Source organism: Trachypithecus francoisi, unplaced genomic scaffold (genome assembly GCF_009764315.1).
Source record: "Trachypithecus francoisi isolate TF-2019V2 unplaced genomic scaffold, Tfra_2.0 Lachesis_group5, whole genome shotgun sequence".
In the NCBI taxonomy this organism is placed as follows: Eukaryota; Metazoa; Chordata; class Mammalia; order Primates; family Cercopithecidae; genus Trachypithecus; species Trachypithecus francoisi.
In genome coordinates, this window is record NW_022681470.1 from 110,262,417 (window position 1) to 110,280,149 (window position 17,733).

General features: G+C 39.4%; 1 protein-coding gene, 1 non-coding gene and 1 pseudogene across 5 annotated transcripts in view; 2 read left to right on the forward strand and 1 right to left on the reverse strand.

Annotated features, from left to right (window-relative positions):
- The window catches only part of RAP1A (RAP1A, member of RAS oncogene family), a 103,763-nt gene that overhangs the window by 73,067 nt on the left and 12,963 nt on the right, over positions 1 to 17,733 (reverse strand). The window lies entirely within an intron of this gene.
- Positions 1,267 to 14,082, forward strand: LOC117076040 (annotated as a pseudogene).
- LOC117076954 lies at positions 7,581 to 7,687 on the forward strand. Its single transcript, XR_004434563.1, has one exon. It is a non-coding gene; the product is annotated as a U6 spliceosomal RNA (small nuclear RNA).

The window sequence follows — 17,733 nt, forward strand, 5'->3', positions numbered from 1 at the left end:
GTTACAGTAAGCTAAGGTTGAATTGAATGATTTACTTTATTTATTTACTTACTTACTTTAGAGACAGGGTCTCACTCTGTTGCCCAGGCTGGACTGCAGTGGTATGATCATGGCTAGGAGATATGTTGTTAAATGATGTGTGACTGTATTTCTATATATTGGCAAACAAGTGGAAAAAAAATGAAAAAAAAAAATCACTTGCAAAAGTATCTAAAAAGAAATAAGCTACTTAGAGATTAATTTAACAAATCGCCTAATGATATATTTCTCTGAACATATCCCTGTTAAGTGATGTATAACTGTACTTTATCCAACAATGAAAGAATATACAATATTTTCAAGTGCACACAAAACATTTACCAAGACAGACCATATTCTAAATTATAAAGTAAGTCTCAATAAATTTGAAGAAATTTAAATCATACAAAGTATGTTTTCTGACTACTATGGCATTAAATTAGAAACCAGTAACAGAAAGATCAAGAAAATCCCCAAATATTTAGAAACTAAACAACGTATTTCTAAATAATCCATAGTTCAAAGAAGAAATCAAAAGGGAAATTGGTATTTAGAACAGGATGAAAAAGAAAACATATTAAAATTTATAAAATAAGCCAGAAATAAATCCCTCACATGTATGGTCAAACGACTTTGAAAATGAGGCCAAGATTATTCAATTGGGAAAGGATGGTCTTTTCAATAAATAGTGCTAGGAAAACTGGATACCCACATGTAAAAGAATGAAGAGTTGAGCCCTCTTCATTGGGCCCACCATAAACAAAAATTAACTCAAAATGGATCAAAGACTAAATGAGAGAGAGTAAAACTGTAATATTCTTGGAAGAAAACATAGGAGGAAAGATACATGACAATGGATTTGGCAATGACTGCTTGGATAAACACCAAAAAAGCACAGGTAACCACAGAAAAAAACAGATAAATTGGACTACAGGTTGAGTATCCCTCTGGGAACAGAAGGGCTTCAGATTTCAAATATTTTCAGATTTTAGAATATCTGTATATACACAATGAGCTCTAATGGGAATGGGACCCAAGTCTAAACACAAAATTCTTCTATATTTCATAAACACTTCATACACATAGCTTGAAAGTAATTTAATATAGTATGTTGAACAATTGTGTGCATGAAACAAAGTTTTGACTACTATTTTGACTGCAACACACATGGGGAAAGATATCGAATGTTCCACTTCTGGTGTCATATCAGCACTCAAAAGTTATGGATTTTGGATTTTAGGATTAGGGATGCTCAACCTTGATGTGTTCTTTGATGCACAGAAGTTTGCAATTTTGACATATAGGTAGGTATCCCTAATCTATATGAAGTACCTATTGTAGTAAAAAATTCAGAGGCAGAAAGTAGAATGGTGGTTGTTGGGGGCCGAGAAGGGGGATGGGGAATTACTGTTTAATGGAATCAAGTTTCAGTTACATAAAATGAAGAGTTCTGGAAACGGATGTTGACGAAGTCTGCACAACAATGTGAATGTACTTAATTTTACTGAATTGTATACTTAAAAATAATTACGATGGTATAAGTTACGTGTATTTTACCACAATATAAAAAAATACAACACAATTCTCCATATTGACTAAAAAAAAAAAAATCAGGGCAGAGAAGCTATCAAAGCAGGTCAAGAAAGAGCAACTAGTGAGGCGGTGGGGGCAGGGGGGAACCATGTATATAGTTTATTGGGATAAAGAGAAGAAAATATTTCAAAGAGGAGGAAGTGATCAACTGTCAAATGCTGACATGTAAAGGAAGATGAGAGTGAGAACCTGACCACTGGAGGTCACTGGAGACTTGATAAACCAATTTCAGTGTAATAACCCAGGACAAAAGCACAATTAGGTTCAGGAAAGACTGGGAGGTAAGAAATTGGGAGATGGCATTATAGACAATTTTTTTGAGGAGTTTGCTTGAAGGAGGAATAGAAAAATCGGGAGGTCACTACTACAAGGGGAAGGAGAATGTGGTTTCAAAAGGGGTTTTGCCGTATTTATTTTTATAGTAGGTACTCAGTAAATCAAACATTTAAGAGCAACTCAGTAAGTATTTGTCCAGAATGAACTGTTCTCAAGACTAGGTCTACAGCTTGACATTAGAGGTTAAAGTGTTGCAATTTTGAATCTTGTTTTTTATTACCCCCCTACCCCCACCCCCGCCGATATTACTGATATTACTTCATCTCTCTCCAAGGTCACTGAAGTTTTTCAAAACTATTTTAACAGATATTGCAATAAATGTACAGTCATTTAACTATCCTTCTTGCTGGGCATGTCCAAGTATTTTCTATTATTATAGACAATGCTGTAATGAATCTTTATATAATACACTTTTATCCAGTTGTCATTTTTTTCTTTGGTTTATATTCTCACATGGAACATTAATTAACCAAAGACTAGGAACATTTTTAAGGTTCTTCATGGAGATTAGTAGTTTTATCAACTGGCATTCCAATCAGGAATGTGTGGGTCCCATTTCACCATATCCCTAACAGCACAGTTTCAACGTAAATGTTATTTTGTAAATTGTATTATCAAAATTGTATCACTCTAAGCTTCTCTGATTAGTGAGGCTAACGTTTTCAAATATTTATCAGTCATGAGCTCTTCTCTTTTGTGAATGCCTATTTTTTTCATTTATCTTTTAAAAAAGTTTTAAAACAAGTTTTTAAAAAGTTCCTATCAAGCAGTCTGTTCTATAAGAATAGTCACTTTTTTGATTATCTTTTCGCTCAGATGTTGTTTGCTTTTTTAGCTGTTTATTTTATCACACTCAAGTTAATTTCTGTTAATTTTTTTTATTGTTTTTTGCATTGTTTTGTTTTTTCTTTTTTTCAGTTATTTTGCATTCAATCTATGTTTTCCATTGTCATTTTCCCCTCATAGCTCATAAGTCTGGTATACAACTGCTAAGGATTGGGCACCAGTGGATTAAAGCAAAAAACTGGGTTTAAGAATGGAAGTTCTGTTGCATGGAATTTAGAAACTCTCTTTTGCTATAACTACTTGGTCTGTGGTCTGGCCCGCATTTATTTTTTCAGACAGGGTCTCACTCTGTCACCACTGGAGTGCAGTGGCACAATCACAGCTTAGTGCAGCCTCGAACTCCTGACCTCAAGCAACTCCCTCCTACCTCAGCCTCCAAAGTCCTGGGATTATAGGTGTGAGCCACTGCATTCAGCCGATCCATATTTAAATGAAAGTTTAGAAGGCTAATAATTTTACATCCAATAAGTAAATAAACATGTAACAAAATATGGTAAAGGCAACTAGATAAATTAGCAAGTAGGACTTAGATTCAGATCACCTATATTTAATCAATGGCTCTAACACTTACAAGCTGGAAGGCTCTGGACTTCTTAACCTTACTCAATTCTCATGATCTATAAACAACAGTAACAGTTAAACACTTACTGAGGACTTACTATGTGTAAGCATGTTTCTAAGAATTTTACTTTTAGTCAACTTATTTAAAACAACTCTATATTATTATTACAATCACCACTTTGGACAAGAGAAAACATATGACCTACAGAAGTTCAATAACTCACAAAAAATTGTTTTGTGAGCAAAACTCGCAAAACTCACAAAACAATTAGTAAATGGCAGAACGAGGATTTGAATCTAGGCATTCTGCCTCCAGTGCTCCCATTCTGGCTCCTAAGCACTCTATTATATGGCCTCTTTCATCTTTCAAATGGTAATGATACCACCTACCTCAGGTGTGAGGGAAGGATTAAATGAAACCGTACACATGAAAGAACAAGAAAGTGTGAAATGGCAAGAATAAGGGACAGTATTAAGAGGGGGGTTTGTTTTAAGCAACAACAAAACCTGATACTTTGTATGACTTAAAATAGGTTTAAAAAAAAAAAAAAAAAGGATGGCAGCGAATTCCACAAAGCATATGCAATGAACTAAATCCTTACAGGAACCTGTTAAGAATACTATGGCGGAGAGTACTTAGGCTCTTGCTCTCTGGCTGGAATAAAAACGTCTTGCCTGAGACTAGAAGGATATGCAATTTATACCATGAAAATAATTGTGCAAAGCATTATCCTTAGCAGGCCTGATCAGTTAATATGCCAGTTAAGAAGCTCCACGAAAACAAGAGACTCGCCTTGTCTTTTCTTCCACTTATATCTTGCCACTTCTCTTATGCCAAAATAACACCTTGGTTTATACCCCTTCCTAAGTAATGCCTTAACCACTTCCTTTATCGATCCAAATCCTCTATGCCTTTTGAGGTGCATTTCAAGCCCCAACCTCAGAGTCATGTCCATTAATTCATGCCCACAGTCTTCTTTTCTCTCTCTGACCTCTCATTATCTTTTTTATACTACTTAATCTCTGGTTACATTTTCTTTTGTTGAGATATAATTCACATACTGTAAAATCCACCTTTTTTTTTTTTTTTTTTTGAGACTGAGTTTTGCTCTTGTAGCCTAGGCTGGAGTGCAATGGTACGATCACAGCTCACTGCAACCTCCGCCTTCCAGGTTCAACCGATTCTCCTGCCTCAGCCTCCTGAGTAGCTGGGATTACAGGCATGCGCCACCACACTCAGCTAATTTTTTGTATTTTTAGTAGAGCTGGGGTTTCTCCATGTTGGTCAAGCTGATCGCGAACTCCTGACCACAGGTGATCTGCCTGCCTCACCTCCCAAAGTGCTGGGATTACAGGCGTGAGCCACCACACCTGACCCACCATTTTAAAGTACACAATTCAGTGGTTTTAAAAACTATATTCACAAGGCTATTATAACCACCATCACTATCTAATTCCCATCACCCCCCCACCCAAAAAAAAACACATCCATGAACAGTTATTCCCCATTTGCCCTCCCTACAGCTTCTGGCAACCACTAATCTACCCACTATCTCTAAAGATTTGCTTTTTCTATACATTTCACACAGATGGAATCATACAACATGTGGCCTTTTGTGTCTGGCTTTTGTGCTTAGCATGTTTCCAAGGTTCATTGATATTGAAGCGTGTGTCAGTATTTCATTCCTTTTTATAGCTGAATGATATTCTATTGTATGACTATATGACATTTTGTTTATTTATCAGTTGATGGACATTTGGGTTCTTTCCACTTTTTGTTTATTGTAATGAACAGTCTTGTACGAATTCTAGTGTACACGTACGTTTCCAATTCTCTTGGGTATATATCTAGCAGCAAAACTGCTGGGTCGTAAGATAACTCTCTGTTTTTCTTTTATTTATATTAATTTTTTTATTTTTCATTGCATCTCTTTAGCATATGTTTAACTTTCTCAGGAACTGCCAAACTGTTTTCCACAGTGGCTGTACCATTTTACATTCTCATCAGCAATGTATGAAAGTTCCAATCTCTCTACATCCTGGCCAACACTTGTTATTGTCCTTTTTTCCCCTAAATTACAGCCATCCTAGTGTGTATGAAATAATATCGCATTATGGTTTTGATTTATATTTTCCTAAGGTCTCTGTTTACATTTTATTTTATATGATATATAGTCTTCTAATTCACAGTCAGCAAACTTTATCTCTGAAGAGCTAGATAGTAAATGTTTTATGCTTTGTAAGCCACATACGGCCTATGTCACATATTATTCTTTCTTATTTTTTTAAAAGAACTCTTTAAAAAGTAAAAGCCATTCTTAGCTTGAGGGCCATACAAAACAGGTCTTGGACCAAAGTTTGGTGACCTCTCCTCTAACTGTTTCATAATTAGCCTTGCCTTTGCTATCACCGTCAACTTTGCTGAAAGTAAGGTAAGGATTATTTTGTATTTCCACATACAGATTTGCACAGGGTCTACGAATACAAGAACAGAGGTTCTAAAAATACTTGAACTAGGTCATGCCTGTAATCCCAGCACTTTGGGAGGCTGAGGCAGGTAGATCACCCAAGACCAGGAGTTCGAGACCAGGCTGGCCAATATGGTGAAACCTGGTCTCTACTAAAAATACAAATATTAGCCGGGCATGGTGGCACACACCTGTAGTTCCAGCTACTCGGCAGGCTAGGCAGGAGAATCATTTGAACCTGGGAGGCAGAGGTTGCAGTGAGCCAAGATCGCGGCACTACACTTCAGCCTGGGTGACAGAGCGAGATTCCATCTCAAAAAATAAAAATAAAAATACTTGAACTAAACTTTTTGCACAAAAAAAAAGTCAATTAAAAAATATATATACTTGAGGCCAGGCATGGTCGCTCACGCCTATAATCCCAGCACTTTGGGAGGCCAAGGTAGGTGGATCACAATGTCAAGAGATCGAGACCATCCTGGCCAACATGGTGAAACCCTGTCTCTACTAAAAATACAAAAACTTAGCTGGGCCTGGTGGTGCATGCCTATAATCCTAGCACTTTGGGAGGCTGAGGCAGGCAGATCACTTGAGGTCAGGAGTTCAAGACCAGCCTGGCCAACATGGCAAAACCTTATCTCTACTAAAGATAGAAAAAATCAGCTGGGCATGGTGGCACATGCCTGTAATCCCAGCTACTCAGGAGGCTAAGGTACCAGAATTGCTTGAACCTGGGAGACAGAGGTGGCAGCGAGCCAAGATCGCGCCACTGAACTACCGTCTGGGCAACAGAGCAAGACTCTGTCTTAAAAAAATATATACATATTAGTATCTCCCCACAAGCATTATGTAATATAAAGGTACTAGTTTTTAAGTGATTATTAAAAGTACAAAGTAATTTTTCTTTTTTGAAACTGGGCAACTTGAAAGAATTTTGTTAAGAACCACAGAAAATGCTAGGCGCGGTGGCTCACGCCTGTAATCCCAGCACTTTGGGAGGCCAAGGCGGGCAGATCACCTAAGGTCAGAGTTCAAGACCAGCCTGGCCAACATGGTGCAATCCTGTCTCTACTAAAAATGCAAAATTAGCCGGGCATGGTGGTGCATGCCTGTAATCCCAGCTACTGGGGAGGCTGAGGCAGGAAAATCGCTTGAACCCGGGAGGCAGAGGTTGCAGTGAGCCGAGATCATGCCATTGCATTCCAACCTTGGCAATAAGAGCAAAAACTCTGTCTCAAACAAACAAACAAAAACAAAAAGAACCAGAGAAAGACTCTTTCATAATGCTCTTAGAGTCAAAATTATAATCTATTAACTTAGACATACTTCTGAATTAAGTATTTCTAAATCCCACAACTACAAATAAGATTAAAATTACAGTAATACCATGTGGAAGAACTTGCTATCTGTTCCTCTTTATATACAGCCAAAACAAGCAAACAAAAAAGACAGGAACACAGAAGACTTTTAGGGCAGCAAAACTTTTATCTGTATGGAACTATAAGGTGGACACACATCATTTTACATTTGTCTAAACCCAGAGAATATACAACACCAAAAGTGAACTCTAAGGTAAACTATGGACTCTGCATGATTAAGTACACGTCAATATACATTCATCAGCTGTAACATATGTACCGATTTGGTAGGGGATTTGTTGATAACTAAGGAGACTACGCATGTGTGCGGGCAGAAGATAGATGAGAAATCTGCTCAATTTTATTGTAAACCTAAAACTGCTCTAAAAAAAATTAAGTCGTGCTTGCTTTGGCAGCACATATACCGAAATTGGAACGATATAGGGAAGATTAACACGGCCCCTGCATAAGAATGACACACAAATTCATGAAGCATTCCATATTTTTTTAATTGTCTATTTTTTAAAATGGTATACTTTTCTGGTAAATGTAGAAAAGTCAGAAATTTCAACAATTTGAATTTTACATTTTAGAAATTATAAGTAAATCATATAGAAGTCTTTCTGCATAGAAACTCTTTGATATAGGAGAATGAAAACTAATGTGAAAGATAGCAGATGTAACTAGCTATTTATCTCAGGGCAAGTCACTGAATTCTTTGAAGCCCAAACTTCTTATCTTTAAAAGTAGGAGTGACACTATCTGTCCTACCTTTTTCACAGAATTGTGAAGATCAAATGAGACAAACTTGGTAAAAGCATATTTAAAACAAAAAGCACTCTACCGCTCTACAAATATTACTCATATATATTGTTAGAAGAACTCTAAACCAAAACCAAGTTTTCACTATTAAAATAAGTATAAACAAGAGTTCTCTCGCTCTTCACAGTTATAACAAACATTCTTCCTAATAGTCGTAATGACATCAATGAACAGTGTGTTGATTTTTTTTTAAGCCTAACAGAGGAATGAAAATCAGCCCAAACTGGTCTCACATTCTGAATGGCATAAAGGTTAACCTAGTGCATAAAAGCATTCAGACCGGTTTTCCAGGTCTTAGAAACCTAAGACAACATTCATTCTTTTGCACCTTTAGCTTATTCTAGCTAAAAGAAATAATGTATTAAATATTCCTTTAAATACTAATCTGTCTACTAAAAATTCTATGGGAACCAAACTTCAAAAATCAAGTCGGAATCAGTAATAAAGTTTTGATTATCAACAGCAAAAGAAGACAGGGATATTAAGCAATGATATCTAATATTCTGGTCGTCAGCAAAGCCTGAGTCCTATCCTCTCACTCTCCTCCCTAGACAGCATGAGCTTCACCACTCGCTTCACTTTATCCATCAACTACTGGTCCCTGAGCACTGTCAAGGCACCCAGCCATGCCACCCAGCCAGTGTCTATCCAGGCACTGGGGGCTCTGGTTCCCAGATCTCCGTGTCCTGCTCCACCAACTTCTGGGGCAGCTTGGGGTCTGGCTGCGGGGATGGTCAGGGGTCTGGCAGGAATGGGAGGCATCCAGAATGAGGAGAAAATGACATGTCTGGATGATAGCCTGGCGTCCTACCTGGACAGAGTGAGGAGCCTGGAAATCGAGAACTGGAAGCTGGAGAGCAAAATTCAGGAGCACCTGGAGAAGAAGGGACCCCAGCTCAGACACTGGGGCCATTACTTCAAGACCATCAGGGACCTGAGGGCTCAGATCTTCTTAAATACTCTGGGAGGCCGAGGCAGGTAGATCACGAGGTCAGGAGATCGAGACCATCCTGGCTAACACGGTGAAATCCCATCTCTACTGAAAATAGAAAAAATTAGCCAGGTGTGGTGGCAGGCACCTGTAGTCCCAGCTACTCGGGAGGCTGAGGCAGGAGAATGGCATGAACCCGGGAGGCAGAGTTTGCAGTGAGCCGAGATCGCGCCACTGCAGACCAGCCTGGGGACAGCAAGACTCCATCTCAAAAAAAAAAGAAAAAACAAAAATACTATGGACAATGCCCGCATCGTTCTGCAGACTGACAATACCTGTCTTGCTACTGATGACTTTAGAGTCAAGTATGAGACAGAGCTGGCCATGTGCCAGTCTGTGAAGAGTGACATCCATGGACTCCACAAGGTCACTGATGACACCAATGTCACTTGGCTGCAGCTGGAGCTGGAGATCAAGGCTCTCAACGAGGAGCTGTTCTTCATGAAGAAGAACCACAAAGTGGAAGTAAAAGGCCTACAAGCCCAAACTGCCAGCTCTGGGTTGACTATGGAGGCAGATGCCCCCAAATCTCAGGACATCAAGATCACAGCAGACATCCGGGCTCAATACGATAAGCTGGCTCGGAAGAACTGACAGGAGCTAGACAAGTACTGGTCTCAGCAGACTGAGGAGGGCACCACAGTGGTCACCACGCAGTCTGCTGAGGTTGGAGTTGCTAAGATGACATTCACAGAGCTGAGACATACAGCTCAGTCCTTAAAGATCAATCTGGACTCGAGAAATCTGAAGGCCAGCTTGTAGAACAGCCTGAGGGAGGTGAAGGACCTCTATTCCCTGCAGATGGAGCAGCTCAATGGGATCCTGCTGCAACTGGAGTCAGAGCTGGCACAGACCCGGGCAGAGGGGCAACGCCAGGCCCAGGAGTACAAGGCCCTGCTGAAATATCAAGGTCAAACCAGAGGCTGAGACCGCCACCTACCACCACCTGCTGGAAGATGGCAAGGACCTCAATCTTGGTGATGCCCTGGACAGCAGCAACTCCATGCAAACCATCCAAAAGACCACCACCCACCAGAGAGTAGATGGCAAAGTGGTATCTGAGACCAATGACACCAAAGTTCTAGAGACATTAAGCCAGCAGAAGCAGGGTAACCCTTTGGGGAGCAGGAGGCCAATAAAAAGTTCAAAGGTCACTGGATGTCAAAAAATATACACATGCACATACACACACACACAAGAATTGTTTGAACCTGGGAGACAGAGGATCCAGTGAACCAAGATTGTGCCACTGCACTCCAGCCTGGGTGACAGAACAAGACTTTGTCTGAAAAGTAAATAAATAAATAAAATTTAAAAAATAAAATTTTCTACAAGAGTACAGACAGGTTGTGACCTAGATTTGAACTAAAAAATGTTAAACAGGAAAAGGTATTTACAGTCAAACCAAAAACCACCTGAACACAGACCTTAAAAGTATTACTAAACGCCTTGAAGTTCGGGGTTCAAAGGAAGAAACTACAATTAAATACCTATGACTAAATGTTCTAAAAGCTATGATCTTAACATGTACTAGATCTAGATCCCTGGCCAGGCACATTGGCTCATGTCAGTACTCCTAACACTTTGAGAGGCTAAGGTGGGAAGGGGTTAGGAGTTTGAGATCAGTCTGGGCAACAGAGGAGACCTCATCTCTTATTTTAAAAGAAGGAAAAAAAAAAAAGATCTAGAGCCGTAATTCTAACAAACTTCACAGCGGCAAGAAGCAAACAATTGAAACATTAGCCATATCAATCTGTAAGGCATATTGAGCTTCATCTAAATATCTAGATTAATACAGAAAAAATGTTGTAAGAGTCCCTGATATAACCACAAATATCTATCATGTTTATCTACATAATTTAAGGCAGTGATCCCCAACCTTTTTGGCACCAGGAACCAGTTTCATGGAAGGCAATTTTTCCACAGACTGGACCAGGTGTGGGAGATGGAGTCAGGATGATCCAAACGCATTATATTTATTGTGCACTTTATTTGTATTACTATTACATTGTAACACAAAATGAAATAATTATACAGCTCACCATAATGTAGAATCAGTGGGAACCCTGAGCTTTTTTTCCTGCAACTAGACAGTCCCATCTGGGGGTGATGGGAGACAGCAACAGATCATCAGGTATTAGATTCTCATAAGAAGCATGCAACCTAGATTATGTGCATGTGCAATTCACAATAGGGTTCGCACTCCCATGAGAATCTAATGCCACTAGTGATCTGACAAGAGGCGGGGCTCGGGCAGCAATACTCAACGCTGCTTACCTCCCGCTGTGCAGCCTGGTTCCTAACAGGCCATAGACCATTACTCACTAGTCTGTGGCCCAGGGGTTGGAGACCCCTGATCTAAGGGTATGAGACAGTGAGAGACAAAGGAAAATATGACCAGTTACCCAAATTTAACAAGAAAAAAAATTTTAACTCCTTTTCTCAAAGTGCTAGTTCGACTAATGTTATCTTGGGTAACAAAATACTGGAAAAAGCCACGCATTAGGAAAAAATTAATCAACCAATTCTATGTTGAGAAGGTGTTCCACTCGGTCGTGCGCTGTGGCTCACGCCTGTAATCCCAACACTTCGGGAGGCCGAGGCGGGTGGATCACAAGGTCAGGAGATGGAGACCACCCTGGCTAACACGGTAAAATCCCGTCTCTACTAAAAATACAAAAATTAGCCGGGTGTGGTGGCAGCTACTCAGGAGGCTGAGGCAGGAGAAATGTGTGAACCCAGGAGGTGGAGCTTACAGTGTACGGAAGCTTGCAGGGTAGGGGAGCTTGCAGTGAGCCGAGATCCCGCCACTGCACTCCAGTCTGGGGGACAGAGCGAGACTCCGTCTAAAAAAAAAAAAGGAGAAGAAAAAGAGAAGGTGTTCTACTCCAATGGATGCATTGATTTTTTATTCCCTTAGTCTGCATTTGCTCAAATTTATTTATAATTTGGGCATCAAGTGTTTTTTTACAAAAAGGAAAACTGACAGAGAATTTAAAGACAGACACACGTTCTCTCTCCAAATTAGAACAAAACATCACTAGCTCTAACTGGCAGGGATATCCTATTAAATGGGCAGAGGTATACTAGTGGATGCAAACACACTAACATTTTTTAAAGCTTGCCAAACCCATGTTATGTTGTGGGAGAGAAAAAAATGTGTAGAAAACAACCTGGTCATTTACTAAGGGTTCTATCAAATTCGCAGTGGTGAGCGGTACAAAAGGAAAAGATGTTTACTTGTACAAGAATTCCTTACTGCCTTCTACTACATAAAAATGAAGCAAAAAGAATTGTGCAGTGCAAATATGACTCATGAAAAATGCTCCTGAAAGAATTCCCGGTAAATATCTAAATTAATCACTTTTTTTTTTCAGCACCTAACCTGATATAAACAAGTGTGCATGTGTGTATAATCTGAGGAAAATCCCACAGCACAGGTTTTCCACCTCACTGAAGCATCAACTTTGAGTCCTGAGCCCTTCATCTTCTCCCAGCTCATTGTTTCCCTTCCTTTTCTCCTAACCCATGACTCCAAGAGTGATCAAGTGTAGCTTAGCAGTTAAGAACATAGACTTTGGAACCTAGCTTCCTGGGTTTAAAGCCCAGTTCTGCCACTTAGTAGCTCTGTAATCCTAGGCAAGTGTCTTAACCTCTCTGTGCCTCAGTTTCATCACAGGAATACCAGTGCCGGGCTCGCAGGATTATCTGAGTAAATGAAATGGTATCTACAAAGCTTATTTATGCGCCCAACACAGAATAGGAGCTCTGTAAGTTATACACCACCATCTTTGAGTTAGTCTTTGCTCAGATTCCTCTATTCCATGTATTCCTGTTGTTTCACCCCCAAATCAGCCAGTACACATCAACTGTTAGTGAATCTTAAACTTTCTCTTCATTGCTGGAGAAAATATTATTATATAACTGATGTCACTACTTCAAATTCCTGGTGTGAAATCTCACCTCGACCCTCAGTACTGCACATCAATCCTTTTACCATCTCTACTCCACTTCCTCTCTCATTCCCTCCCATCTTGATAAACTTAAGTCCAGTTACTATCATCTTTTTTCCTAAAGTCCCATAGGATGAGGCTATCCCTTCTCACGATTAAGGTCAACCTTTCTACCTGCCCTATATATTTCCCCTGTAATTCCTACAAGCTAAAACCCTATAAGCCATACTTGACTCTACTCCCCATATATAATCAACAGTCGAGCTAGTTCTGCATTTTGTTTCCTAAATAATTCTTTCAATTGTAAATTCTTTTTTATCCCTATTTCCACACTGTGTTAATAAGACCCTCATCATCTTTTAACCAAATTCCTCCAAGAGAAATCAAAGAGATTAAGGAGAATTAGCAGTGCAAATATCAGAAGCTGAGAGAGATATAATATTTTTATTGTTTTTCAGATTAAGATACTAGCTCCTCTTTCTACCAACTATGGATGTACTTCAAGAGGTAAAACAAACTCTTGAAATGTTATACAAAACAAAAACAAATCTTTTTTAAAGCATAGGTATAATCTTCTAGGAGAGAAGAGGGCACAATATGTGGCCCCAAAATTTCAAAATTTCAAAGAGATCTATGACCCCCCTCTCAAAAAAAAAAAAGTTCCATTATTCTAGAGGACAAGGCCCAAGCTTATTATCAGGCCTTGTAATGCTCTACATAATCTGGCTCTCATCCATGTTAGTTTTATCAGCTGACCATCTATGTGAGATATCAAGAGTTGGTGAAGTGGACATCTGCTATTTGTGCATGTCTAGTATTCCTCCTTCTTTTGCTAACAGCATTGTGACACTTTATTGGGAAACAATCCTTATCTTCCTGAATGCAGTTGCGGTGAGAATGTCAATCAAGGTGTCCCCACCTTTCACTGGGCAAGGGAGACATGTGACCTAAACTCAGCCTACACCAATCAGGCTGAGTTTCCCAGGAAGCTGAATCTTAGAGTGATGTGAGGAAGGAAAATGGCTAGAGCTGATTCTTTATGACTGTGGCACACTGAAGACATTGTTCCTTACTACTACCTAGGTCCCTACCCCTGCAAACTGCTCTGGTTCTTTTCAGGACTTCTTGAGGCCTAAGTGCTCACTTTTTACTTAAATTCTGTTATTCAACATCCTCCAAATAAACATTTTTCTGCTTAAATTAACCATTTTAGCCATTTGTTCATCCTTTTATTGGACAAACACATATTGAACGTGTAACAGCTAGTTGGACATGTCAACTTGGCTAGACTATAGTACCCAGTTATTCAAATGGATGGAAGTGTTGCCATGAAGGTATTATCTAAATGTGGTTAACATCCACAATCAGCTGACTTTAAGGAGATTATCCTTAATAATGTGAGTAGGCCTCATCCAATCAGTTGAAAAGCCTTAAGAGCAAAACTCAGGTTTCGCTGAAGAAGAAATTCTACTGCAAGACTGCATTATCAGCTTCACCTAGACAATCTGCAATGTGTTGGTCTGCCATACAGATTTTGGACTTCCTAGTCCCCACAATCACATAAGCCAACTCCTTGAAATAAATCTCTTGATTTACATAATGTATGCGTGTGTGTGTATATGGTGTGTAAATGGGTGCATCATCTTACAGGTTCTGTAGGTATCTGCCCAGTTCTCTGACTGAGAGAATACCTACATGTTACTGCTGACGATACACACAGGTTGTCATTTGCTTGCTGCTGTGACTCTGAAATAAAGGACTCAGTTTTATGTACACCCACAAGGCATTTAAGTTAAATTTTGCACCAAAGAATAAAATCTCCAATGAACCATGATGGTTCTTTTGCTTGCAACCAAAGAACCCTAAATACAGTTATATATGTCATTGTTTGAGGAGAGAGTTCACAAAGTTTCACTGTTTCAAATAGTGCTAATAAACAGCTTAAGCTCAAAGCTGTGTGTAGAATTTTAAAGTTTTAAACTTGATGCCAAAAAATTACCTTCTAGATTCTCCCAAAGTACAGAGAAATTAAAAAATGAAGGCACGCCCAAGAAAGAGAAGATGCCTAAAATAGTTATCAGAATGTGCAGCTTCGTTTACCCTACTTCAGGGACCAGCACACTATGAGCCACAGGCCAAATCTGGGCCAGTGTCTTTTTTTGTGTGGCTTGTGAATCAAGGACTGTTTTTATATTGTTGCATGTTGTTATAAAAAAAAAAAAAAAACAGAAGAAAAATATTTTATAACGTGAAAATTACATGAAATTCACTTTCAGTGTCCACAAATAAAGGAGACACAATCACTCTCATTTGCTTATATAAATGGCTGCTTTTACCCTATAACAGCAGAGTTGAATATTTGCAACAGGGACTATATGGCCCCAAAATCCTAAAGTACTTACTATCTGGCCCGTTACAAAAAAAGTTAGCTGGCCAGGCACAGTGGCTCACGCCTATAATCCCAGCACTTTGGGAGGCCGAGGAGGGCGAATCACAAGTCCAGGAGTTTGAGGCCAGCCTGATCAACGTGGTGAAACTCTGTCTCTACCAATAATAACAAAAATTAGCCAGGTGTGGTGGTACACGCCTGCAGTCCCAGCTACTCGGGAGGCTGAGGCAGGAGAATCGCTTGAACCCGGGAGTGAGCCAAGATCACACCACCACACTCCAGCCTGGGTGACAGAGCGAGACTTTGTCTCAAAAAAAAAAAAAAGTTAACACCTACTCTAGTTTATCAGAGGAAGCATTAACTTCAGGAGGAATGAGCAAGAAAAGTGTAAGAAATGTTAGAAAATAGAATACAAGAAAAGGAATAAACGAATTAACTGTTATTTATTGTACATTTACCATGCATAAAATACTGTTTTGAGCACTTTACATCTAGTATTTTTAATCCTCATATTTCCATGGGGTGGGGATTATTGTCCCTTTTTGTTTGTTTGTTTGAGACGGAGTTTCGCTCTTACTGCCCAGGCTGGAGTGCAATGGCTTAATCTCGGCTCACCGCAACCTCCACCTCCCGGGTTCAAGTGATTCTCCTGCCTCAACCTCCCAAGTAGCTGGAATTACAGGCATGTGCCACCACACCTGGCTCATTTTTGTATTTTTAGTAGAGACGGGGTTTCCTCATGTTGGTTAGCCTGGTCTCGAACTCCTAACCTCAGGTGATCCACCCACCTTGGCCTCCCAAAGTGCTGGGATTACAGGCATGAGCCACCACTCCCAGTCTACTGTCCCCATTTTATAGATGAGGCAAAAAGGCTAAAACTAACTTGTCCAAGTTCAACATACATAAATTATGGAGCCAGGATTATAACTCAGGCACTGTGGCTCTAGCATCAGTGTGGTTAACTACAATACTATATTGCCTTACCAGTCATCTTCTTGTCTATCTAACCTGTACTGTGCAAATATTGTTTTTCTTTAGAATTAAAGTATACAAACACTATGGATAAACCAATACTAGAATAAATTAGAAATCTGTAGTGGTACATTTCTTAGAGAATTTAAAGATTTACTAAGACCTATGTGCATGCACGTGTGCGCGCGCACACACACACACACACCTTCCTTCTAGAAGGCAGAGAAACTGAGGAAGACAGCCACTTGGATTCAACCATTGCTTTCCCACAGACCATATTTGAACTCCAAAGCTGAGGCAAGCTTCTATATGCAGGCTAAGATAAAGAATGTTCTCCTCCCACATCCCCTGCATCATTATGACCAATTAATTAAGAATCAGGAAGGTGGATCCAGAATGTGGTATTTCTCAAAGCTCTCAGTTAAATCTAATGTATAGCCAAGCCAGCATTGCAACCCACCACACTATACACTTCTCTCCTCTCAAGGAGAGGAGTTGTAAGAATAGAATAAGAGTGAAGGGAGGAGCAAGCAGGAAGATGAGAGAAACTTGACAAAACTTACCTCTGAAGAGTGGAATTTTTATTTACTAGCATGCTAATATAGAACTAGTCTTCATGTCTCATTGCTACACCTGAAGACTTAAAAACAAAAGGAATTATAAAAAGAAAACTAATTATTTCTATATACGCATATATGTACATATGCATGTTTTTACAGGAAACTTCTGTAAGGATACACAGCAAACTGAAAACCATTATTTTTGTCTCATTTGCCTTCTTGATCTGTACTTTTCAGGGCATTACCTGTATTCCTTTTAAAATATATTACTTAACAAAAATAGTGGCTTTTTTTGTTTTTTCTGAGACAGGGTCTCACTGTCACCGAGGTTGGAGTGTAGTGGCGCAATCATGGCTCACTGCAGCCTCAACCTCTCATGCTCAAGCAATCCTCCCAACTCAGCCTTCTGAGTATCTGGGATTACAGGTACGTGCCACCACACCCTGCTAATTTTTTGTTTTAATTTTTGTAGAGACAGGGTCTCACTATGTTGCTCAGGGTGGTCTCAAACTCATGGGCTCAACCTATCCTCCCACCTTGGCCTCCCAAAGTGCTGGGATTACAGGCGTGAGCCACCATGCCTGGTCAAAAATAGTGAATTATTAAAAAACCATGTGACTTAAAGGATGCTCAAGGATTACTTTATTATTACTTTGAATAGGAAAATAATTATAAAAAAGGGCTAGTAAAAATTACTTGATACTTTTCTGAAAAACCGCTTGCTTTTAGTCACTACACAAAACATAAAAATCTCTCCACTTTTATGTACTGTGAAGATGTATACTCTAACAAATCTATTAAAGAATCCTTGCTATCAGATGGCTATTATTAATTACAGTCTTACTGATACTAATTTATCACAATAT